Below are 21,323 nucleotides of genomic sequence, written 5' to 3'. Positions count from 1 at the left end.
ACGAGACTCAGGAGGGACGGAGCGCTATTTGCTTCCTGGAGCAGATTTGCGGACTCCATATACAGAGCCCCAAGGGCTAGAAGAGCAGAATACCCCTCAAGTGACCCCATTTTGGAAATGATACCCCTTTGTGAATTTATCTACAGGTGTAGTGACAATGTTCGCTACTGCTCGGTGCTCGCCCGAGCATCTCACTGCTCGGCGCTCGCCGAGTATTTCCGGGGTTGCTCGGCAGGAGCTCGGGTCTCCTCCCTGCATGTTTGGCGCTCTTTAGAGAGCCAATGAACATGCAGAGATTGCCTGCCACTCACTGTAATGCCGTAGCTATGTTGGTTGTGGCATTACAGTGATTGGCTGGCCGCACAGCGTCATCAGGTCTATATCAGACCTGTCGCCGCCATGCTTGTCATTTACTCCGGAATCAGACAGTGTAGGGAGAGCTGCTGCTGAGCTAGGGAGAGATTTGCTTGTTTCTAGTTAGTGTAGGTGTACAGGCTATATTAGAGATACATATGCACCTCAACAAACAGTCCTGAGGACTAATCCATCTTCAGAGATATCAGGCAGGCAGTGTATATAGCAGACTTCAGTGCATATAGCACAAGAGGCTCCATTCCAGCTCTGCCTTCTGCTGCTGTTAGATATTTCTAGACAAAGGCCCAGGTCTCAGGGGCCAGGAATAATTTTTTTTGGATCTTAATCCTCATTATTTGCTTAAAAAGCAATCCAGAGAACACTGTTTTTCTGTGCCATTTGCTTGTTGGAACTGCAGAATATAGCCAGGTCCTTTCCATATTACAGCACTAAAAATCCAGCTATTTTAAACTGTGTTTTCTGAGTCACACGGATTACATATACGTTTTCAGAAAATACTCCCATTTCGCATCTTCATTAAAAATTTGTTGCAGTGTGTCAGTGAAGCAATTGACATCAGATTGCTGTTCAAAATAGTTACCTACAGGTCAGGTATTTAAAACTGTGGTTTGTCCGTCACACGGATCACATATAAGTTCGCTCCAAATTCAGTCATTTGTTGTGAGCGTGGAAGATATTGTCCTCCATTTAAAATGGGCAAGGGACGGGGAACTGGACGTGATGGTGCATGCAGAGGCCAAGGGCAAGCTGAAATTGTGCCACAACAAACACCCACATCTTCTCGCTCGACCTTCCTGTCTCAATTAATAGGGGACTGCGGAACACCACTATTGAACACAGAGCAGTGTCAAAAGGTTATTGGTTGGATAGCAGATAATGCTTCCAGTCACTTAGCCACCACCGCCACCACCTTGTTTTTCACACGGTCAAGTCTCAGTAGCTGTGAGTCTGGACCGCATATTCCTCACCCTGAACCTCCTTCCTCCCACCATGCCGAGTGCCCAGAGACAACTGATCCCACACTTGGACACTCCGAAGAGCTGTTCACTTTCCCATTTATAGATTCGGGCCTCTCGCCTGATCCACTTGAAGCAGGGCAAGAGGAGATCGCATGTATCAATGCCCAAATATTTGAGCAGCCATGGTCACGCGAAGACGATGGTGGGAAAGTGTCCCAAGAGGTGGATGATGATGACAATGTGGCGCCCCTGAGGAATCAGTCACCACAGAGGTACTGCACCTCACCCAGAGGTGTGGTATCTCCTCTCAGGTAAGGAGGGAGTTCTCCCCGGAACCCCAACACTCACATTCAACACTACACTACTTGAGGCCGGCTGGAGGGGCAAGATGTATGCGCAGTGCTGAGCTCTGTCACTGGCTGGAGTGAGGGGAACCAAAGGTAGCGGGAACCAGTATTGGGTGTGGGTGGAGGAAGCAGTTTAGGGGAGCACCATAGAGTGAGGTATAAAAAGGGAAGCCATCTTAGGGAGGCAGGTTAGTTCAGAGGAGAGTGTTAGTCAGTCGGGGAGCAGAGTCTCTTTAGGAGCTCTGCTCCACAAGCAGGGCCCAGTCCTAGAGGCCCAGGAGGGGAGCTGAGGAGTAGGCTCCGTTCTGTTAAAGGGATCCCAGGGGGTACGGCGAGTGCAGGACAGCACCTGTACGCCCCGAATCGGTCAGAAGACTGAGGGATCATAGGCCGCAAGAAGGGGACCGGCCCCTGGACCAGCCGTGTTACTCCAGGTCTCAGCTGGAAAAAAAAACGGAGGCTTCTGGCTTACATAGTCCAGTTGCCAAAGCCTCATTCTAATCTCCATGAGGGCCAGTTAGACAGGAGGGACTTCAGAGCACCCGAGCGGGACTGAGAGTGGGGAAGCGCAGGGCAGGAGGGAGAAGATCCAGCGTGAAGACGATCTAGAGAGGAACACAAGAAAGCGGGGTTCTGTCAGGTGCTCCTAAATTACCTAAGGAAGAGCTGAACCCCCATTCTGGTGAACGCAGCGCGACGTGGGAGGCTGTAAGCTGGACAGTACAACCTGAGGAACTGAACAACTGTGAGTAAAGACTCGGATGACTGCACCGCACTGCCTCCATCCATTATTTCAGCTGCGCCATCTTCCCCCTGCACTACAACGCCCAGTGCAACCGACACTATCTACACTGCCCTGGAGCTAGCTCTTCCTGTGGAGAGCCACACCATCACTGCTGCAGTAACATAAGCTTCAGAGGACTGTTACGCAGCGGCGCATTCCACAGGTGGCGTCACGAACTTTACAAATCCTCTATAAATATAACCCCCTTTTTGTTGACCGCCCTGGGCCACGGACCGGGCCAGCCACCGTGATATCCCCCACCAGCGTCCATAGGCCCGGCTGCCGAGCACCCCACTGCCCTGGGGGTGCGTCATCTCAATTGCCAGAAAGTCAGGAGGAGGACCAGAGTGCGGAAGTGGAAGATGAGGTGGTGGATGATATAGTAACTGACCCAACCTGGCAGGAAGACATGCAGAGCGAGGACAGCAGCATACAGGGGGAGGGAGGCAGAGCACCCCAACAGGCAGGAAGAATGAGTGTGGTGGCCGCAGAAAGAAGGCAGGCAACCGTTCCCCGTAACACCAACACGAAGGAACTTGTCAGTACAACTGTTAGGTCTTCCCAAGTCTGGTTGTTTTTTTTAAAGACTGCCGATAACCCCAAAAAGGCCATTTGCATCACCTGCCAGGCCAGCATCAGCAGTGGTGGCAAAATGACCAGCCTGACCACCACCAGCATGATCAGGTGACACGCCACCAGGGCCGTGGGGTACTCGGCAGCCGTTCCTAGGGATGCCACTATGGGGAATATCTCGGTGGCTGGCCCGGTCCGTGACCCAGGGCGGTCAATCAAAAAGGGGAATAATTTATAGGGGGATTTGTTAAGTGTTCGTGACACCACCTGTGGATTGCGGCTCAAAGGTGCCGCCGCTGTGGAGCAGTCCTCTGGAGCTGGTGTTAGGCAGCAGGGATGGTGTGGCTCTCCATGGGTAGAGCAAGCTCCAGGGCAGTATAGGGGCAGATGGTGGATGCTGGGGAGAGATGGCAGGACGGTCCCGGAGGAAAGACGGACAATCACACGGGGGTAAGCTTCAGTACCTTTACCGGTGATGATGCAGGCACGGTCCAGGGTACTCAGGACGAAGGGCGCACTTTTGGACTCTCCCCAGTGAGCAGGTATAGGGCCTCCTGATCCGTGGCTTTACTCACTAAGCTTCTGGCCTGCCTGGAACTAGGCCTAGCTTGGTTACTGTCTCTCTCTCCCTTGGACCTGCTGACCTGGTGGTAGGGCTTTCTCCTGGAGATCACTCTCCCTGGTCGCTGGGGCCTCCGTGACTCCTAGCCCTGGTACTGTAGTCAGCGTTTGGTAAACCTGGGACCTGTAGTCCTCCAGGGGTTCCGGTGGTCCCTACTGGGTATGAAGGGTCCCTATAGGCGCAGACCCGGTGTCCGGTATTTATATCTCGGGGTGAGCCTGGTATGCTCCTCTGCCCCCTTGCTACTTCTTCCTTCTCCTCTCGCCTTCGGCCACACTCGGGGCCCTCGCACGTGCTGTAGGCCTTGGCTCGCCTGAGCACAACAGCCAGCGTGCTGCCTCTTCGCTGCTCTCTGAGCGTCAGCACTCTCTCAGCTCACTAACTTCTGACTCTGTCTGAACAACAACTAACTTCTGACTCCAACTGAGCTGCCTGGCTCCACGCTCCCTTTATATATCCCTAACTCGCTCTCTCTGCTGGTCTAAGGTGGTAGGGTGGAGGTGTGTGAATGTGTGAGGGCCTCTTGTGGAGAAGTCCATCCATGCACCCTTCTGGGTTCTGTGGCACCAATGCGCAGCAGGGCGCCACATCGGCACATGGCAGCAAAGCACCCGATTTTGTGGGCCGAACCCCAGGGTCCAGGAACGGTGTCTGCGGGTGCCACCATTGATTCTTCCTCTGTTGGGCATGCAAGCCAGTCCCCTGTCCATGGTGCATGCGAAGATGCCTCCTGCCCTGCACCTGTCGTTGCACACTCTCAAGTAGCATCATCAGGAAGCATGTCCACGTCCTTGTCCCAGCGCAGCGTTCAGTTGTCCATACCCCAGTCCTTGGAACGCAAGCGCAAATACGCAGCCAACGCCCCACAGGCCACAGTACTAAATTTCCACATTTCACGACTGCTTGCGCTCAATATGTTTCCTTTTAGGCTCGTGGAGACGGAAGCATTCTGCAACCTGATGGCGACGGCCGTCCCTTGGTACTCGGTCCCCAGCTCCACTATTTCTCCCGGTGTGCCATCCCCACATTACACAAGCACGTGTCCCAAAACATTAGCCGTGTCCTCAACAATGCAGTTACCGGGAAAGTCCACATAACAGTGGACAAGTGCTTGTGGACAGAGACGGTGCATCTTGCTGATGGCATACTGGGTTAACATAGTGGAAGCTGGGACCCAGTCGGACCTTGGGACGGAACACGTCCTCCCGACGCCGAGGATTGCGAGCCCTAGGTCAATCAGGATTTCCCCCACAGTCTACAGCTCCTGCAACTCATCCTCCTCAGCCTCCTCTTCAGCCTCCATCTCCGAAATGACCACATCAGTCACAAGCTGGAAGCACTTACAGCACTGGCTCGGTCAAGCTGCAACAGGCTGTGCTGAAGCTAATATGCTTAGGTGACAAACCGCAGAATGCTGAAGAGTTGTGGACAGCTCTGAAAGAGTAGGCAGATCTGTGGCTCACACCACTGAACCTACAGCCAGGCATGGTCGTGTGTGACAATGGCCGGAACCTGGTGGTGGCTCTGAGGCGAGGCGAGCTTACACACGTACCATGCCTGGCCCATGTGCTTAACCTCGTGGTTCAGCGGTTTCTCAAATCCTACCTGGAGCTGCCAGATCTGCTTGTTTAAAGTACGCCGCCTGTGTGCCCATTTTAGAAAGTCACCTACAGCTTCCACCGCCCTTGCCGTGTTTCATCAGCATTTGCTGCTTCCCGCTCACAGACTGGTATGTAATGTCCCCACGCGTTGGAACTCTTCACGGCAGATGTTGGGAAGGATTTGTGAGTAGAAGAGGGCAGTTGTTGAGCACCAGCATCAACAAGGAAGTCGGTATTCAGTTCAGACTCCACACATAAGACCTCAGGAGTGGACATGGATGTCAGACATATGAACCATCCTCCAAAACTTTGAGCACTTCACCAAGATGGTGAGCGGCGATGACACCATAATTAGCGTCACCCTTCTTCTTCTCTGTCTTCTGAAACGCTCTCTGCTCACAATCAAAGAGGATGCATTGCAGGCGGAGCACGATGAGATGGAGCAAGGAACCATACAGGGTGATTACACACAGCCCAGCCTTATCTCATTCCAATGTGGATTGGGTGACAATGAGGAGGAGGAAGAACAGGAGCTAGTTTCATGCGCTACAGACGGTACTACCTGTACAACTGTCATACTGTCTGTTCAGCGTGAATGGCCAGAGGACAGAGAAGAGGAGGAGGAGAGCATGGTCAGTCATCCTCTTAGTGAGGACACTGTTAGCAGTCTGGCACGCATGGCTGAGTTTATGTTACGCTGCCTTTCCCATGACCCTTGCATTCTCAAAATTTTGGGTGACAGTCATTACTGGTTGGTGATGCTTCCAGACCCACGCTATAAGGAGAACTTTATATCTCTTATTCCTGAGGCGGACAGGTGTACAAAAATGGGGCAGTACCAGAAGGCCCTTGTTGCAGAACTATTAAAAAAAAATTTCCATCTGAAAACGCTGGCGGCAGAGGTCACAGTTCGTTGGACAACCAAGGAGTACAGGCAAGAGAGACACAAATGCATTCCAGCAGAGGCAGGGGATCACTGTCAAAGTTCTGGGACAGTTTTCTCAGACCCTCCCATCGCACAGGTCCTGAGGTGCGGGGTACTCTCACAAGGAGTGCAAAGTTTGGGAAGATGATGAGAGTACCTTGCCGACCGTACCAACGTCCTCAGTGATTCCTCTGTGCCTTTTAATTATTGGGTATCCAAGCTGGATACGTGGAATGAACTGGCTTTCTACGCCTTGGAGGTCCTGGGCTGCCCTGCCGCCAGCGTTTTATCGGAGCGGGTTTTTAGTGCCGCTTGTGAAATTATAACTGATAAGCGCATCCGCCAGTGAACTGAAAATGCTGACAGGCTGACTCTTATAAAAATGAACAAGGGCTGGATTGGGCCAGACTTCTCAACACCACCGATTGATAGCAGTGTAACATAAACTTGTATTCCCATGCACCTTTTCACACCCAGACATGGGTATATGGTTCCTGATTTATATGAAAATATGTCTTATATTATAGGTTCTTCAAAGTAGCCACCTTTTGCTTTGTTGACTGCTTTGCACCGATTGGCTGTTGAGCTACACACCCCCATATTCCATTGGCCGCTCTGGCTTTTTAAACTCCCTCACCCCTCTTGACCACCACCCCCTGACGAAGGCAAGCTAAGCCGAAACGGGCGTAGGGCGGAGCAGGAGCGAGGCACTGTGTCTCCATATAACCACTGTAAGTATGGGATCTCTTTATGCTGTATAAATGGATGGGTGAACAGCTTGGGTACTGCCCTCATTGGCAAGTACCGATATATGTGATAAAAGCGTTTCTCTGTATCCACCCATTATCCCAGGCACATGCTTTTATTTTTAGTACCCATACTGAGTATAGTTTCCCACTGTAGGGCTTACTTAATGCGATAGACACTTGAGATCCGTTGTTTGTGCCCTTATTGCACCTATATATAACTGACATTTATGGGGCAGTACATTTAACTTGCTCACATTGTGGGGCCCATTTAAGGTATTAGATGCGTGAGCCACCATTTCATGATCTGTTTTATGAATGCCCTCATTATATTTATATATGACTGATTCCTATGGGGCTACAAATGCAACTTTGTCCTTGTCTCTTTGCTCTTCCATTGTTTTAACTTGGTGTCTGAGTGATCCGTAAATTTTTCCATTCAATTTTTTCTTTCAATAAAGAGTTTACATTTTCATAAATCTGGGACGTTTTTTCGAAGTCTTCTTTCCTATTTTGTTCGTATACCCTATAACTGTATAGCAGACGCTCTCCTTTCTAATGGGAATATGTCATGCTTGTTATTGTGGCCCTGCTCTGTGTGTCTTTAAATTCTTAGTGGGATTTTTCCCATATTTTGGCAGCCCTTGCAGTCACAGCATGGGAATTACCACTATAGGAGACCCGCTCCTTTATAATGGGAACATTTTTTTTTTACTCAGAGCCTCCTCTGTCTCTTCAAAGGGGTATTGGGTTGCGTCCAAATTTTTGGCAGCCCTTGCAGTCACTGCATATGCAATAACAATATAGGAGACCCACATGTTAATAATGAGAACAACAAAGCATAGCCGACTGATTGCTTCCTAACAATAGCGAGGGCCGACTGCTGGCCCTATAAAAATAGGCTTTATGACTTTCAGAGTCCCTCCATCATAAATAAAACAGGATGTGTCTGATTTTGTGTCACACACCACATTGCCAGATAAGGTTGTAAAATGACATTTCCCGGTGAATGCATTTGTCGTAAAAAAAAAAAAAAAAAATAGGATCTTTCTTTAGTATAAAAAACAGCGTCACCAATTTAACCTCAATGTAATCACATTGTTCAGCTCCTGCACCTCCTCCTCCATCTCCGAAATGACCACATCAGTCACAAGCTGACAGCACTGCCTTGGCCGAGCGGCAACAGGCTGTGCTGAAGATAACATGCTTAATGCTTAGGTGACAAACTGCCACCACTGCAGAGTTGAAAGCTGTAACACAGCAGCCTGATCTGTGGCTCTCACCACTGAACATACAGCCAGGCATGGTCGTGTGTGACAATGGACGGAACCTGGTGATGGAGAAATGACAACCGGAGTAGATACGGTTTCCCTCTATGCCATTCCTTTCACCGAGCTAAAGAATATGGCTGTGGTGAAATACAACTTCCACTAAGAAGCTGTTTCAGATTGAAAAACATTGTGCCCACCAGAGGATTTGATTCTGAGGGCTCACCTTTCTCCCTCGCTCAAGAGCCCCATAGCAGCTGCAAAGTTAGCGCTATCATGAAGTCTCCTGAGGTAGAAGCCAAGGCACACCAGAGGATTCTCTGGTGGGACCGTCCAACCCTTTCGAGAAGCAGTCCTGGCTAAGAAAAGTGTGTGGGATGGTTCCCGGACACTCTATGGCTGCTTTTTTAATGTGGATCGGACGTGCTTATGACGCGCCCCTGGGCCTGTGTCGCGCTGCGTTGCGCACGCGGGAGCTTACCCGGAGCCGGATCTCTTGAGGGTTGTAGTCCCGTGGCGGTGACCCGGTCCGTGCCCAGGGAGTCAAACTGAGCGGCGATGTAACAGCGGTAGATGTAGGACGACTACGCCACCCGTTGAATGCAGCTATGGAGCTGCCGCTGCAGGACAGTCCGCTGAGACCGGTGGATGGATGGTGCAGCGTAGATGGTATAACCCCCAACGGGAGGGGTATGGCCTCAGGGCAGCAGATGTGGATGGTGGGGGTAGCAGGAACCACTCAGAGACGGTGCGGTGTAATTCAGGGTCTTTACTGGTAACAACGATAGACCCTCCCGGAGTACTTGCTAGTGAATGGGGCCTGGTCAGTCCTTGAGCAGATGGGATCTCCCCTGGCCAGGCGGAGTTGTAGGCCTCCCAAACTGACTGTACTCTTCTGGCTACCTTGCTAGAAGCGGATATAAGTAGCCCACGTCCCTGAGTGTACCGTGTGATGCTCACCCGTATGGCCGGTGACTCGGGGCCTTCTAATGGCTTCCGCTCCACGATGGCGGTGCTGGTCCCACGCGTGTGACCGTGCCTTCGGGTTTCTGGGCCTGAGGACCTGAAATCCCCTGCCAGTCGGCTTCTGCTGCTGGGTAAGAGTTAGTCCCCACAGCCTCGGACGCCGGGTCCGGTAAGAAAGCTTCTCAGTCAGGGCGAGCTCTGCAGCTGCCAGCCCCTGACTCGTAGTAGTATTGCTTCTGCTGTTTCTTGTCTCTACTCTCCTTGACTGACTAACCCTGCCTCAGCCCCGGGTTTATATAGGGGAAGTTCTTCCCCTCCCAAGACTGGGCAGGAGGTGTGGCATGCACAGGATCCCTGACCAAAGGACCTCCCACCTGCTCTCAGACATAACATTACATTACTGTGGAAACCAGACCCCTGGGGTGCCACATTCCCCCCTAGTAAAATTTAGTACTCCGGGACTAAACACATTTTTGTAAACATAACAGAGTACAACCAAAACATTATAATAAAGAGACACATAACAATGGTCACGGCGTGTCCGCAACCGGGTGCAGTCTTTGAGGGGAAGCAAGGTGTCCATTTCACCAAAACAGGGAGACGTAACCAGGTAGGGGGTCTGTCCTGCCCCGAGTCCTTAACAGTCTTTTAGTCCGTCCTGGGTTACGCTCCAACTATGTACACAGGATTCCAGGTAAATCCACCAAGGACTCCTAAAAACAACTAGAAACACATAATTATTTACAGGATATGGCCGCTCTCAGTCCTCGGCCAGTGGGGATAAGGATTGGCTGCTCCCAGTCCTCAGCCTGGTAAGGGATAGGGGATGGCTGCTCACAGTCCTCAGCCTGGTAAGGGATAGGGACACACGGGGAACAATTCACTAATCCCAAAGGGGACCATATTTTAATTAGCAGCAGTCCTTGTACCCTGACGGGTAACTATATACAATTCTTTGTTCACGCTACTTCCCTTCAGTAGCTATGTCCTCTTTGTGCTCTCTCCTGAGGGTAGTCCTCAGACCCCTCCGGGTCCTCTTGGCTCTCCTCGTATTGGTAGTACTGCAGCTCCTCCTCGGTTAGCTGGGTTAGTATCTCTGCGACAGTCCTCCTCCCAGGTGGCCAGGACTTTACCTCCCTTTGGGCTGCCCCGGTTAATTGGGCCACCAGGATGCTCACTTTTTGCTCCTCTGTGAGGGGGTACACCCGGAAGAGGCTATCCAGCTTTTCTCTAAAGTCATGCAGGGTATGTGACTCCCCTGAGTACCGGGGTAGCCAGGCTGTCCCCGGGATATAGGGCATGGTGAAAGGCATGACCGCAACAGCTGTGGCGCTGGCGGGGGTTGAAGCGGTGAAGCTCTCCTCCGTATCCGGCATCCTTCTCCCCCCTAGTGGACCGTGGCCTACCTTGCGATGATCCTCTTCCGTAGGCCGCGGCTCCGCAGTGGATCGTCAGGGTTGAGGACCTTCCGTCGCGCTCCTGTGACGTCGGCGTCTACTGGGCTCCTTCCAGGACCTTACGCAACGTCCGGACGTGAGGCGGGGCTTCAGTTCTCGCGCGCTTTCGGAGTCCACGCCCCTCTTCTTCCCGCGCGGCGTCTTCAAGATGGCGTCCAACGGCGGGAAAACTCCACGGATGGCGGGAAGAAGGCAGAAGATGGCGCCGGATGGCGGGAAAACTTCGCGGATGGCGGGAAGAAGGCAGAAGATGGCGCCGGATGGCGGGAATCTTCACCACTGGTAAGTTTGAACAGTCTTTTTCAGGCACGCAGTACCCGGTGGTTGCGGGCACGAAATCCTGCCGACTACGCCAAAAGCTGACGCGCCCCTGGGCCTGTGTCGCGCTGCGTTGCGCACGCGGGAGCTTACCCGGAGCCGGATCTCTTGAGGGTTGTAGTCCCGTGGCGGTGACCCGGTCCGTGCCCAGGGAGTCAAACTGAGCGGCGATGTAACAGCGGTAGATGTAGGACGACTACGCCACCCGTTGAATGCAGCTATGGAGCTGCCGCTGCAGGACAGTCCGCTGAGGCCGGTGGATGGATGGTGCAGCGTAGATGGTATAACCCCCAACGGGAGGGGTATGGCCTCAGGGCAGCAGATGTGGATGGTGGGGGTAGCAGGAACCACTCAGAGACGGTGCGGTGTAATTCAGGGTCTTTACTGGTAACAACGATAGACCCTCCCGGAGTACTTGCTAGTGAATGGGGCCTGGTCAGTCCTTGAGCAGATGGGATCTCCCCTGGCCAGGCGGAGTTGTAGGCCTCCCAAACTGACTGTACTCTTCTGGCTACCTTGCTAGAAGCGGATATAAGTAGCCCACGTCCCTGAGTGTACCGTGTGATGCTCACCCGTATGGCCGGTGACTCGGGGCCTTCTAATGGCTTCTGCTCCACGATGGCGGTGCTGGTCCCACGCGTGTGACCGTGCCTTCGGGTTTCTGGGCCTGAGGACCTGAAATCCCCTGCCGGTCGGCTTCTGCTGCTGGGTAAGAGTTAGTCCCCACAGCCTCGGACGCCGGGTCCGGTAAGAAAGCTTCTCAGTCAGGGCGAGCTCTGCAGCTGCCAGCCCCTGACTCGTAGTAGTATTGCTTCTGCTGTTTCTTGTCTCTACTCTCCTTGACTGACTAACCCTGCCTCAGCCCCGGGTTTATATAGGGGAAGTTCTTCCCCTCCCAAGACTGGGCAGGAGGTGTGGCATGCACAGGATCCCTGACCAAAGGACCTCCCACCTGCTCTCAGTCATAACATTACATTACTGTGGAAACCAGACCCCTGGGGTGCCACACTTATGCACGATATTTCTCAAACCGCATTGCATATCAGGCCATTGCCCAACTCTGTAGTCATGAAATTAAATGCGCAAAGAAAGATGTCTGTGTGTCAAAGTACCACCGACAAGTGCGAGTTGATTTTGGACGGGCTGCCATTGCTTCTTCAACAAGCTGCATTAGAGTACTTCCTAGGAGAAATGACACCTACAGTAGATACGATTTCCCTCTATGCCAGTCCTTTCACCGAGCTAAATACAACTCAGCAAAAAAAGCTGTGGACTGGCTCCGTACCGTCCCTGGCCACATTCACCTGTCCACGTGTTTGTGGTTAGGCGATCCTTCCCAGTAAGTGCGCTGGGGAGGGCACAGATAATGTTGTGGGACCCGTGCTTGTGGAAGGTGGAGACGATACCGGGAGAAATAGTGGTGGCTGGTGACCGAGTATGGGCACCCGGCTGCTGCTGGCGTGAGGTTGTGAAAAGCTTCTGCCTCCACAAGCCTAAAAGGCCATATTTCAATTGCAAGCAGTTGCCCAGAAATCGGGCAGTTAGTATTGAGGCCTGTGGGTGGGTGGGTGGGTGGCTGGCTGCATACTTGCGCTTGCATTCCAAGGAATGGGGTAGGGACAACTGAACGCTGCACTGGGACAAGGACGTGGATGGTGATTGTTGCAAGTCTGCAACGACAGGTGTTGAGGGGAGGGCAACAACGACCCTTCACGGTTGACCAAGTGAGTGTCAAATTTCTATGTTACAAGGTTGATTGCGCAATCCAACAGAAAACCAGACGGAGACAGAGCTCTGTATGGGAGGATTCGGAGAATCTCTAATCCCTTTTATTCTACTTATCATTATATATTGTTTTGAGTATATCAATAACCAATCACCTACAGCCAAGCTACAAGCTTAAGCCAATTTTAGTACAATTATTACAGAAACACACATATGGTCATATTATCATAAGCTCGGCGCGTGATGGATTGTTATACAAAGTTACACATCCCGGTGTAAACTAGTTAGAATAGGAGCTGAGTGTAGCCTTCAGAATGTTCTCTGTCTGTGAAAAGAATGCATGCTATGCAAGAAGTACAATAACATGATTTTAGAAACAAGCAACAGAAGTGGAGCAACTATGGCATGAATATCAATATGTCCTTTACATTTCCCCCCTAAAAATTGTTATTGTCAACAATAGGGTGCTTTCCCAGGGTCATGTAGAGCCTGAGGGACACTGGTCTTCCCTCAATTAGTGCCCATGTTACCAATTGAGGCCGTTGCGGCATGTCCATCTCTCCTTGTTTGTTATAATTGTAGAGCTCTGATCTTCAGACGTGAAGATGGTCGGGACGAGCGGGTAAAGGGCATCATTCCCTTGCCGTCTAGGCCTTCAATGCTGGTTAAATCTGGGAGATCCGTGTATAGTAACCCTGGATGTTGGTTGACAGCGTTCTCCTTGCTCTCCGATGACTGGCAGGTTTTCCTCATGGAAATTGGGATACAATAAAAGACTAGTTTTAGTAAGACATATATTAACAAAATGAAAACAGCAATATGCAACACTCCTTGTAATATTCCAACAATCCATCCACCAATCCCTTTAAACCAATTAGCAGGATTTAAAAAGGAGAATGTATCAGACCACCAACTGTCTTTGGTCAATTTGTGGTGTTTGTTATATTCTTCCCTGAGTTTCCTAATGTCTTCCATTTTAGTCTTTAACCGTATGGTAGAGTCGGGGTCAATATAGTGAAAACAGGCTGGACCTATAACTTGACACATCCCACCTTGAGATGCTGTCAAATAGTCCAGCACTAAGGTATGTTGATTGGTCACTATATTAAGCTGATTCTGCACCGCAACAGTAGTATTAATTACTTCCAATATACTCCAAATTTGGTCATCTAAGTAGTCCGTGACTTCCTCTAATTTGTCCCACATTTGTGTTACCATAGGGTAGAGGAAAACAGTACTAACTATCTTATTGGGTATACCCATTTGTACCAAATGAGGTCTTCCTGATGGGCGTGGGGTATTGTCACGTTTATAGATGGTATGAAGAGGGATGGCTCTCATATCTACTTTACTATGGGGAATAAGATAAGTGGCTGGAGTTAGCCGGGCCAGTGTAAAAGTCCCCCCTACTCCGACTGGGAGCCATTTATACGCATTGTTCCCACAGACCCAATATGTGGCTGATGGCAGATCCCATAAAGCGGAGTGTAATACTAATTTATGTATCAAATCGATAAGAACAGTGATATTTGACAACATACACCATGAAGGCATTTGTCCCAGGTGGCTACAATATCCAACATCCGGATTGCCACATGTTGGATCACTAGGCTTATATTCAGAAGATTCATTACAAGGGACGTTACCAGATATTTCATAACGTGTCATTGGTGCCTTTTATAAACAGATTTGCATGTACCCATGAGTGATTATGAATGTATCTTTCCAATAATGACAGTTTAAAAGCATCTGCTTTACTAGAGGTAGCATTAAAACTGATTTGTAGACCCTCAGTTGGTATGAAGCCTAAATTGGTCAAGGAAGACTTGTTCCTGGGTACCCATGTGTTTCCTTTAAGGGCAAGATATTGTAGATGTTTACTGGTTGCAGTAAGATTTCCTTGCCACCAGGGGAGATCCACCCACCCAACTACTGGTATACCTATAGTGGTGTTCCATAATTTACTAAACTTACTAGCGTTATCAGCAAGGATGTCGCTACGATTGGACCAGTTTAGTATTTCTTCTAGAGTGACTGGGACTGCCAGAAAGGGCATACTAGCGGCTGAAACTGGAGAGTGAGTACATATCCAACAGTCACTGATTTGGTTGTTCTCTAATTGACTCAATTCTTGTACCAAAATCTGGTGGTGAGTAATGAACTTGCTATTAAAAGGGTCAGTACTCTGTTGTAGGCTATTCCAGGTATTGACCAGTCTAACCACACATATTATCATAAAACATCTCAGGATGGTTGACGTTTGCAGTGTGAAGCATGGATCCATGTTGACTTCCCTTCAAGTTTTACTGCTGTTGGGGTTGTCAGGAGCACTTGGTATGGTCCGTCATACAATGGTTCTAGTCCGTGTTTCCGAACATGCCTCTTCACATACACATAATCTCCAGGCTTAAGGGTATGACAACCTTCTGCATCAGCTGGATCTGGAATAGAAGATGATACTAACGCATGGGTGTTAGTTAGTGCTTTGGCAAGCTGAATCACATACTGTACAACATAATCCGTTTCTTCTGATAATTGTTGTGGGGTAAATCGAGCTATAGCTGGTTGTGACCCAAATAGTATCTCATAGGGTGACAATTTATGTTTCCCTATGCGGGTGGTACGTATGTGATATAGTGCAATGGGAAGAAGCTCAGGCCACTGGGCCGTAGTTTCCTGCATCATTTTGGTCATTTGCCTTTTCAGTGTGCCATTCAATCTCTCCACCTTGCCGCTTGACTGTGTATGGTAAGGAGTATGCAGCGCCACTGTTGATCCGATCATGGTAAGTATTTCTTGATATACACATGAGGAAAAGGCTGGTCCCTGATTACTCTCGACAACTTCTGGCACTCCATACCGGCAAACAACTTCAGAGACCAGCTTCTTGGCGGTGGTCTTGGCAGTCATGTTTGGAACGCCAAATGCTTCTGGCCAGCTGGAAAACATATCCACTACCACTAAGCAATATTCATATCGTCCTGCTTTAGAGAGAGTGATATGATCAACCTGTAATCGTTGGAACGGATACTCTGGTTTAGCAAGGTGTTTTGTTGGTACATTCTGTAATCTGCCTGGGTTGCAGGTTTGGCATATTGTGCAACCTTTGTTCTGTGCGCTCAACACAGTGGAAATTCCTGGGGCCCAATAAAGTTTCTGTACCAGTAGCAAAGCTTGGTTTTTCCCTCGATGAATCGGTCCATGGGCCCAGGCTGCAACGGCAGGATATAGGAGTCGAGGCAAACAATATAGTTGTTCCTTTTTCCATAGCCCATCTATCAATTTAGCACCTGCTTCCTTCCATGACTGACGTTCCTCTTTAGAAACTTTCTGCTGTGTGGAGCATAGTTTTGTGATTGGAGGGACCTGTTGATGATTTTCTGTAGGTTGATCCTGAGTTGGCACGGAATTTAGCTGTTTGGTCTGCTGTCACGTAACAGCCGTGGACATGGATGTCTGGAGAAGCGCTGCTTGTTAAGCATGGAGATCAGCAAGTGCATTACCTCTTGCTTCGGGGCGTCTTGTCGGGTATGAGCTTTTATCTTTACAACAGCTAGTAGTTGTACCGCTTCCATCAATTGTCTGACGCTTTCAGCATTTTTTACAGGAGAACCTGCAGTCGTGACAGCCTCTCTTTGCCCAGATCTCCCCAAAGTCATGTGCAATCCCGAAGGTGTATCTTGAGTCTGTAAATATATTCACACGTTTTCCTTTGGCCTGTTGACAAGCAGCAATCAAAGCTTTGAGCTCTGCTTCCTGTGCTGACATTCTGGGAGGTAAGGCTGCAGCCTCTACCAATGTATCTTCAGTTGTGACAGCATATCCAGTATGAAACCTGCCAGAGGTATCAGCATATCTGCATCCATCCGTATATAACGTGAGTTCTTGGTCGTCCAAGGGTACTTCCCCCACTAAAACAAGTGGAGTTGACTCCGCAGTAATTTGTTCCAGACAATCATATAGTGGAGCCTCTTTCCCCTCTCCTTCAGGTGCTGGCAGCAAGGTGGCTGGGTTGATGGTGGTGCACCGGTGTAATTTCACATTTTCTGGTAAAATCAACGAACACTGCAGCAGCAAGTATCTCTGTGTGGACAGATGTTTAGGTTGCTGTAAAGCTAAAACAGCCGCAATATCGTGTGGAGCATAAATGTGAGTCTCATGTCCAAGGATGATATCCGCCGTTTTTTCAAGTAACTGTTGTGTGGCGTGAACCGCTTGTAGACAGCTGGGGGAGGCCCTGGCAACCGGGTCCAGACGCGCTGAGTAATAACCGACCGGGCGCTGCTTTGTACAGTGTCTCTGCGTGAGTACCCCGGCTGCATGCCCTCCTGTCTCAGAGACATACAAATGGAAAGGTTGAGCATAATCCGGGTTTCCAAGTACGGGGGCTGTCATTATCCTTGAATTTAGTTGCTCAAAGGCTTGTTGCAGCAGTTCTTGGTGGTCCTTGTTGTTTACATCAGCCAGAGAGTCTTCTTTTAGTGCATCATATAGGGTTTGCATCAGACGTGAGGCGTCTGGGATCCATTGTCTGCAGTATGTACATAGTCTGAAGAACCGTTGCAGCTCTATGGGATGGTTTGGGAATGGGAATGGTAGTAGATACAGTGGTGGCCAAAAGTATTGGCACCCCTGCAATTCTATCAGATAATACTCAGTTTCTTCCTGAAAATGATTGCAATCACAAATTCTTTGGTATTATTATCTTCATTTAATTTGTCTTCAATGAAAAAACGCAAAAAGAATTGTCCTAAAGCCAAATTGGATACAATTCTACACCAAACCTAAAAAAAGGGGTGGACAAAAGTATTGGCACTGTTTGAAAAATCATGTGATGCTTCTCTAATTCGTGTATTTAACAGCACCTGTAACTTACCTGTGGCACCTAACAGGTGTTGACAATAACTAAATCACACTCGCAGCCAGTTAACATGGATTAAAGTTGACTCAACCTCTGTCCTGTGTCCTTGTGTGTACCACATTGAGCATGGAGAAAAGAAAGAAGACCAAAGAACTGTCGGAGGACTTGAGAAACCAAATTGTGAGGAAGCATGAGCAATCTCAAGGCTACAAGTCCATCTCCAAAGACCTGAATGTTCCTGTGTCTTCCGTGCGCAGTGTCATCAAGAAGTATAAAGCCCATGGAACTGTGGCTAACCTCCCTAGATGTGGACGGAAAAGAAAAATTGACAAGAGATTTCAATGCAAGATTGTGCGGATGGTGGTTAAAGAACCTCGACTAACATCCAAACAAGTTCAAGCTGCCCTGCAGTCCGAGGGTACAACAGTGTCAACCCATACTATCCGTCGGCGTCTGAATGAAAAGGGACTGTATGGTAGAATACCCAGGAAGACCCCACTTCTTACCCCGAGACATAAAAAAGCCAGGCTGGAGTTTGCCAAAACTTACCTGAGAAAGCCTAAAACGTTTTGGAAGAATGTTCTCGGGTCAGATGAGACAAAAGTAGAGCTTTTTGGGAAAAAGCATCAACATAGAGTGTACACGGATAAAAAAGAGGCATTCAAAGAAAAGAACATGGTCCCTACAGTCAAACATGGCGGAGGTTCCCTGTTGTTTTGCAGTTGCTTTGCTGCCTCTGGCACTGGACTGCTTGACCGTGTGCATGGCATTATGAAGTCTGAAGACTACCAACAAATTTTGCAGCATAATGTAGGGCCCAGTGTGAGAAACCTGGGTCTCCCTCAGAGGTCATGGGTCTTCCAGCAGGACAATGACCCAAAACACACTTCCAAAAGCACTATAAAATGGTTTGAGAGAAAGCACTGGAGACTTCTAAGGTGGCCAGCAATGAGTCCAGACCTGAATCCCATAGAACACCTGTGGAGAGATATCAAAATGGCAGTTTGGAGAAGGCACCCTTCAAATATCAGGGACCTGGAGCAGTTTGCCAAAGAAGAATGGTCTACAATTCCAGCAGAGCATTGTAAGAAACTCATTGATGGTTACGGAAAGCGGTTGTTTGCAGTTATTTTGGCTAAAGGTTGTGCAACCAAGTATTAAGCTGAGGGTGCCAATACTTTTGTCTGGCCCATTTTTGGAGTTTTGTGTGAAATGACCAATGATTTGATTTTTGCTTCATTCTCTTTTGTGTTTTTTCCTTGCAAGCAAATTAAATGAAGATAATAAGACCAAAGAATTTGTGATTGCAATCATTTTCAGGAAGAAACTGAGTATTATCTGACAGAATTGCAGGGGTGCCAATACTTTTGGCCACCACTGTAGATGGCCGTTTTTCTTTCTTCTGTGAGATGCCTGGCACCCTGAGTAAGGCAGTGGCCTAAGAAAACCACTTGACCAAGGCAAAGCTGAAGTATCGAGGCTGAGACTCGACAATTCAGTTTTGCTAGATGCTTGAGGAGGCTAACACTGGCCCTGATGGACATTTGCTCCGTGGGGGCGCACAAAAGAAGATCATCAACGTATTGTAATAGCACTACCTCAGGGTTGTCCAGCTGCCACGGCAGCAGACAGCTGGACATGTTCTTTGTAAACTGCTTGGGGCTATTCTGTGCTCCCTGCAGCATCACTGTCCAAGTCAATTGCCTGCCCTGATATGTAAATGCAAACAGAAACTGACAGTCTTTATGTAGTGGAATACCGAAAAAGGCGTTTGCCAAATCGATTACTGTAAACCAGGCTGCAGTAGATGGTATTTGTGAGAGAAGCGTATGTGGGTTAGGCACCACAGGAGTTTCCAAGACTGTCGCTGCATTTACTGCCCTCAAATCCTGCACCAATCGATAAGCGGGCGGCTGCACCTGTTGGGATTTCTTCCCTACGGGAAACAATGGCATATTGCACGGGGAGACGCAGGGAATTAGTGACCCTTTCTCTAACAAGGTCTGAATTTGCTGGTGTAGACCTTGTTCTTGTGCATGTTTGAGCCGGTACGGGCGAACCTTGGGAAAGGGCTCTCCGGGCTTGAGGTACACCTGTATTGGTTCTACCCGCAATCTCCCAATGTCGTCTGGGCCTTATGACCACAGATGAGAAGGAATTTCCCCTATGTATGGGGCTAACCTGGGATCGTTTGGGAGATTTTCATTCGTATCTGATACGTTAACCATAACCGTGGGTAGTGCTCATAAGATGTAGACCTCCTCTACGTGTGTATCAGAATTTGGATCCTTTATACTAAGGATCATCTGACCATTGTCCTGGTATTGAATTCGGGATCGGAATTTAGACAAGAGGTCTGCCCCTAAAAGATTCACCGGGCAGGTCGGGGATATGACAAATTGTGCCATTAATTCCGGGAATGGGCCAATTGGAATAGGTTTGGTGACAGTATGTTTGTTAGGTCTGCCATCTACACCGATCAATATTAGATTGTCATTAGAAAATTGGACCGGGAGACTCTGGGGCAGTTCAGAGGATTTTAGAATGGAGTTGGCCGCCCCAGTGTCTACCATGAACTTCACCGGATTTCCTCCTACTGGGAGAATGGCAGATGAACAGAGCCCGGGGGTGGTTACAGGCATCACGATGGCAGACTCTGGTTGGCCTCCATTTCAGTATGGACGGTCTTGGGGGACATTTTCTCGTGAGTCTTGTGGGCCAGGCGTCCTATTTCTGGATATGGGGGCTTGGGCGGTACACTGATTAGCAGGGGTGTGACAGTCACTTTGGAAGTGTCCTGTCCGGCCACATATCCAACATCGAAGACAGGAATTCACTACTGGTCTTTTCCCAGGATACATTACTTGTTGATTAGGCACCGCCATGGGATAATAGTGGGGCTGTAAGGGAGGATACTGTGTTACGGGTACTGCGGGTGTCACAACTGCCACTGCAGCGGGTTTGGATTTAGACTTAACTGCAGAAGCAGTCCGGGCGACATTTTTCTGGAAGCTTTTTGCTACCTTTAGGGCATCTCCTGGGGTGGCTGACTCAACCTCTGGTCTTACAGCCAATATCGCGTTCTTGATTTCAGTACGTAAACCCTTGATAAAGGCGGATACTAACAGCTGCAATGAGTTTTAGTATGTAAGGAGAACCCAAGGTCCTTATAGACCTGCATAAGGTGCCCATAAAACTTTTCAGCCGACTCCCCTTTCTCTTGAATGACGTCTGTGAGGGTAGTGGATTGATCAGCCAACTTATCCTGAGCCCATATTTTAAGGGCTTGACAAAAGTCAACCCCACTCTCGTACGTATTGGCGTATAATGCTCTGTTATATGGGATAGCAGCCTCTACCATCGGATAATATCCTTCACCGGCTTTTACACAGAGCAGGTGTAGAAGATCTTGCCTTGTTGTAGAATATATCTCTCTATTTGCAGCCATGCCCTTGTAAAAAGCCATGGGGAAGTGTTCGGGATCCGGGAGACGGTTACACAGAGTATCCGTCTGTCCTGGGGAAAACGGGGTATATTTGGGTGGGCCGGTATTCTGGTCCGCTTCTTTCATCTCTGGGAGAGGAGGTGGAGGCGGAGGGAAATCAGCATGAGTACTGATTGTTGGGAGATCTTGGAGGTTGGGGAACACTGGGGGAGACCAGATATTGGGTTTGATTAGTTGAGCGGCATAATCGACGAGATCCCTGTTGATGGCCAAGAGTCTTATCTCTCTTAGTTTAGTTGGATTCATGGCGATGTATTGCTTTATAGTCCCAACTATTATTTTGGCCGTGTC

The 21,323-nt window shown here is 49.3% G+C and overlaps 1 protein-coding gene and 1 pseudogene across 1 annotated transcript in view; one reads left to right on the top strand and one right to left on the bottom strand.

Annotated features, from left to right (window-relative positions):
* The window catches only part of LOC141273221 (glutamate receptor ionotropic, NMDA 3B-like), a 473,854-nt gene that overhangs the window by 282,077 nt on the left and 170,454 nt on the right, over nucleotides 1-21,323 (top strand). The gene's annotated exons all lie outside the window — the stretch shown is intronic.
* Nucleotides 12,951-21,278, bottom strand: LOC141165301 (uncharacterized; annotated as a pseudogene).

The sequence above is a fragment of the Phyllobates terribilis genome, unplaced genomic scaffold, assembly GCF_046119375.1.
Source record: "Phyllobates terribilis strain yellow unplaced genomic scaffold, ASM4611937v1 Scaffold_1__5_contigs__length_1240528914, whole genome shotgun sequence".
NCBI lineage: Eukaryota > Metazoa > Chordata > Amphibia > Anura > Dendrobatidae > Phyllobates > Phyllobates terribilis.
The sequence above is the reverse complement of the archived record's forward strand: the minus strand, read 5'-3'. Positions and strand labels throughout refer to the sequence as shown.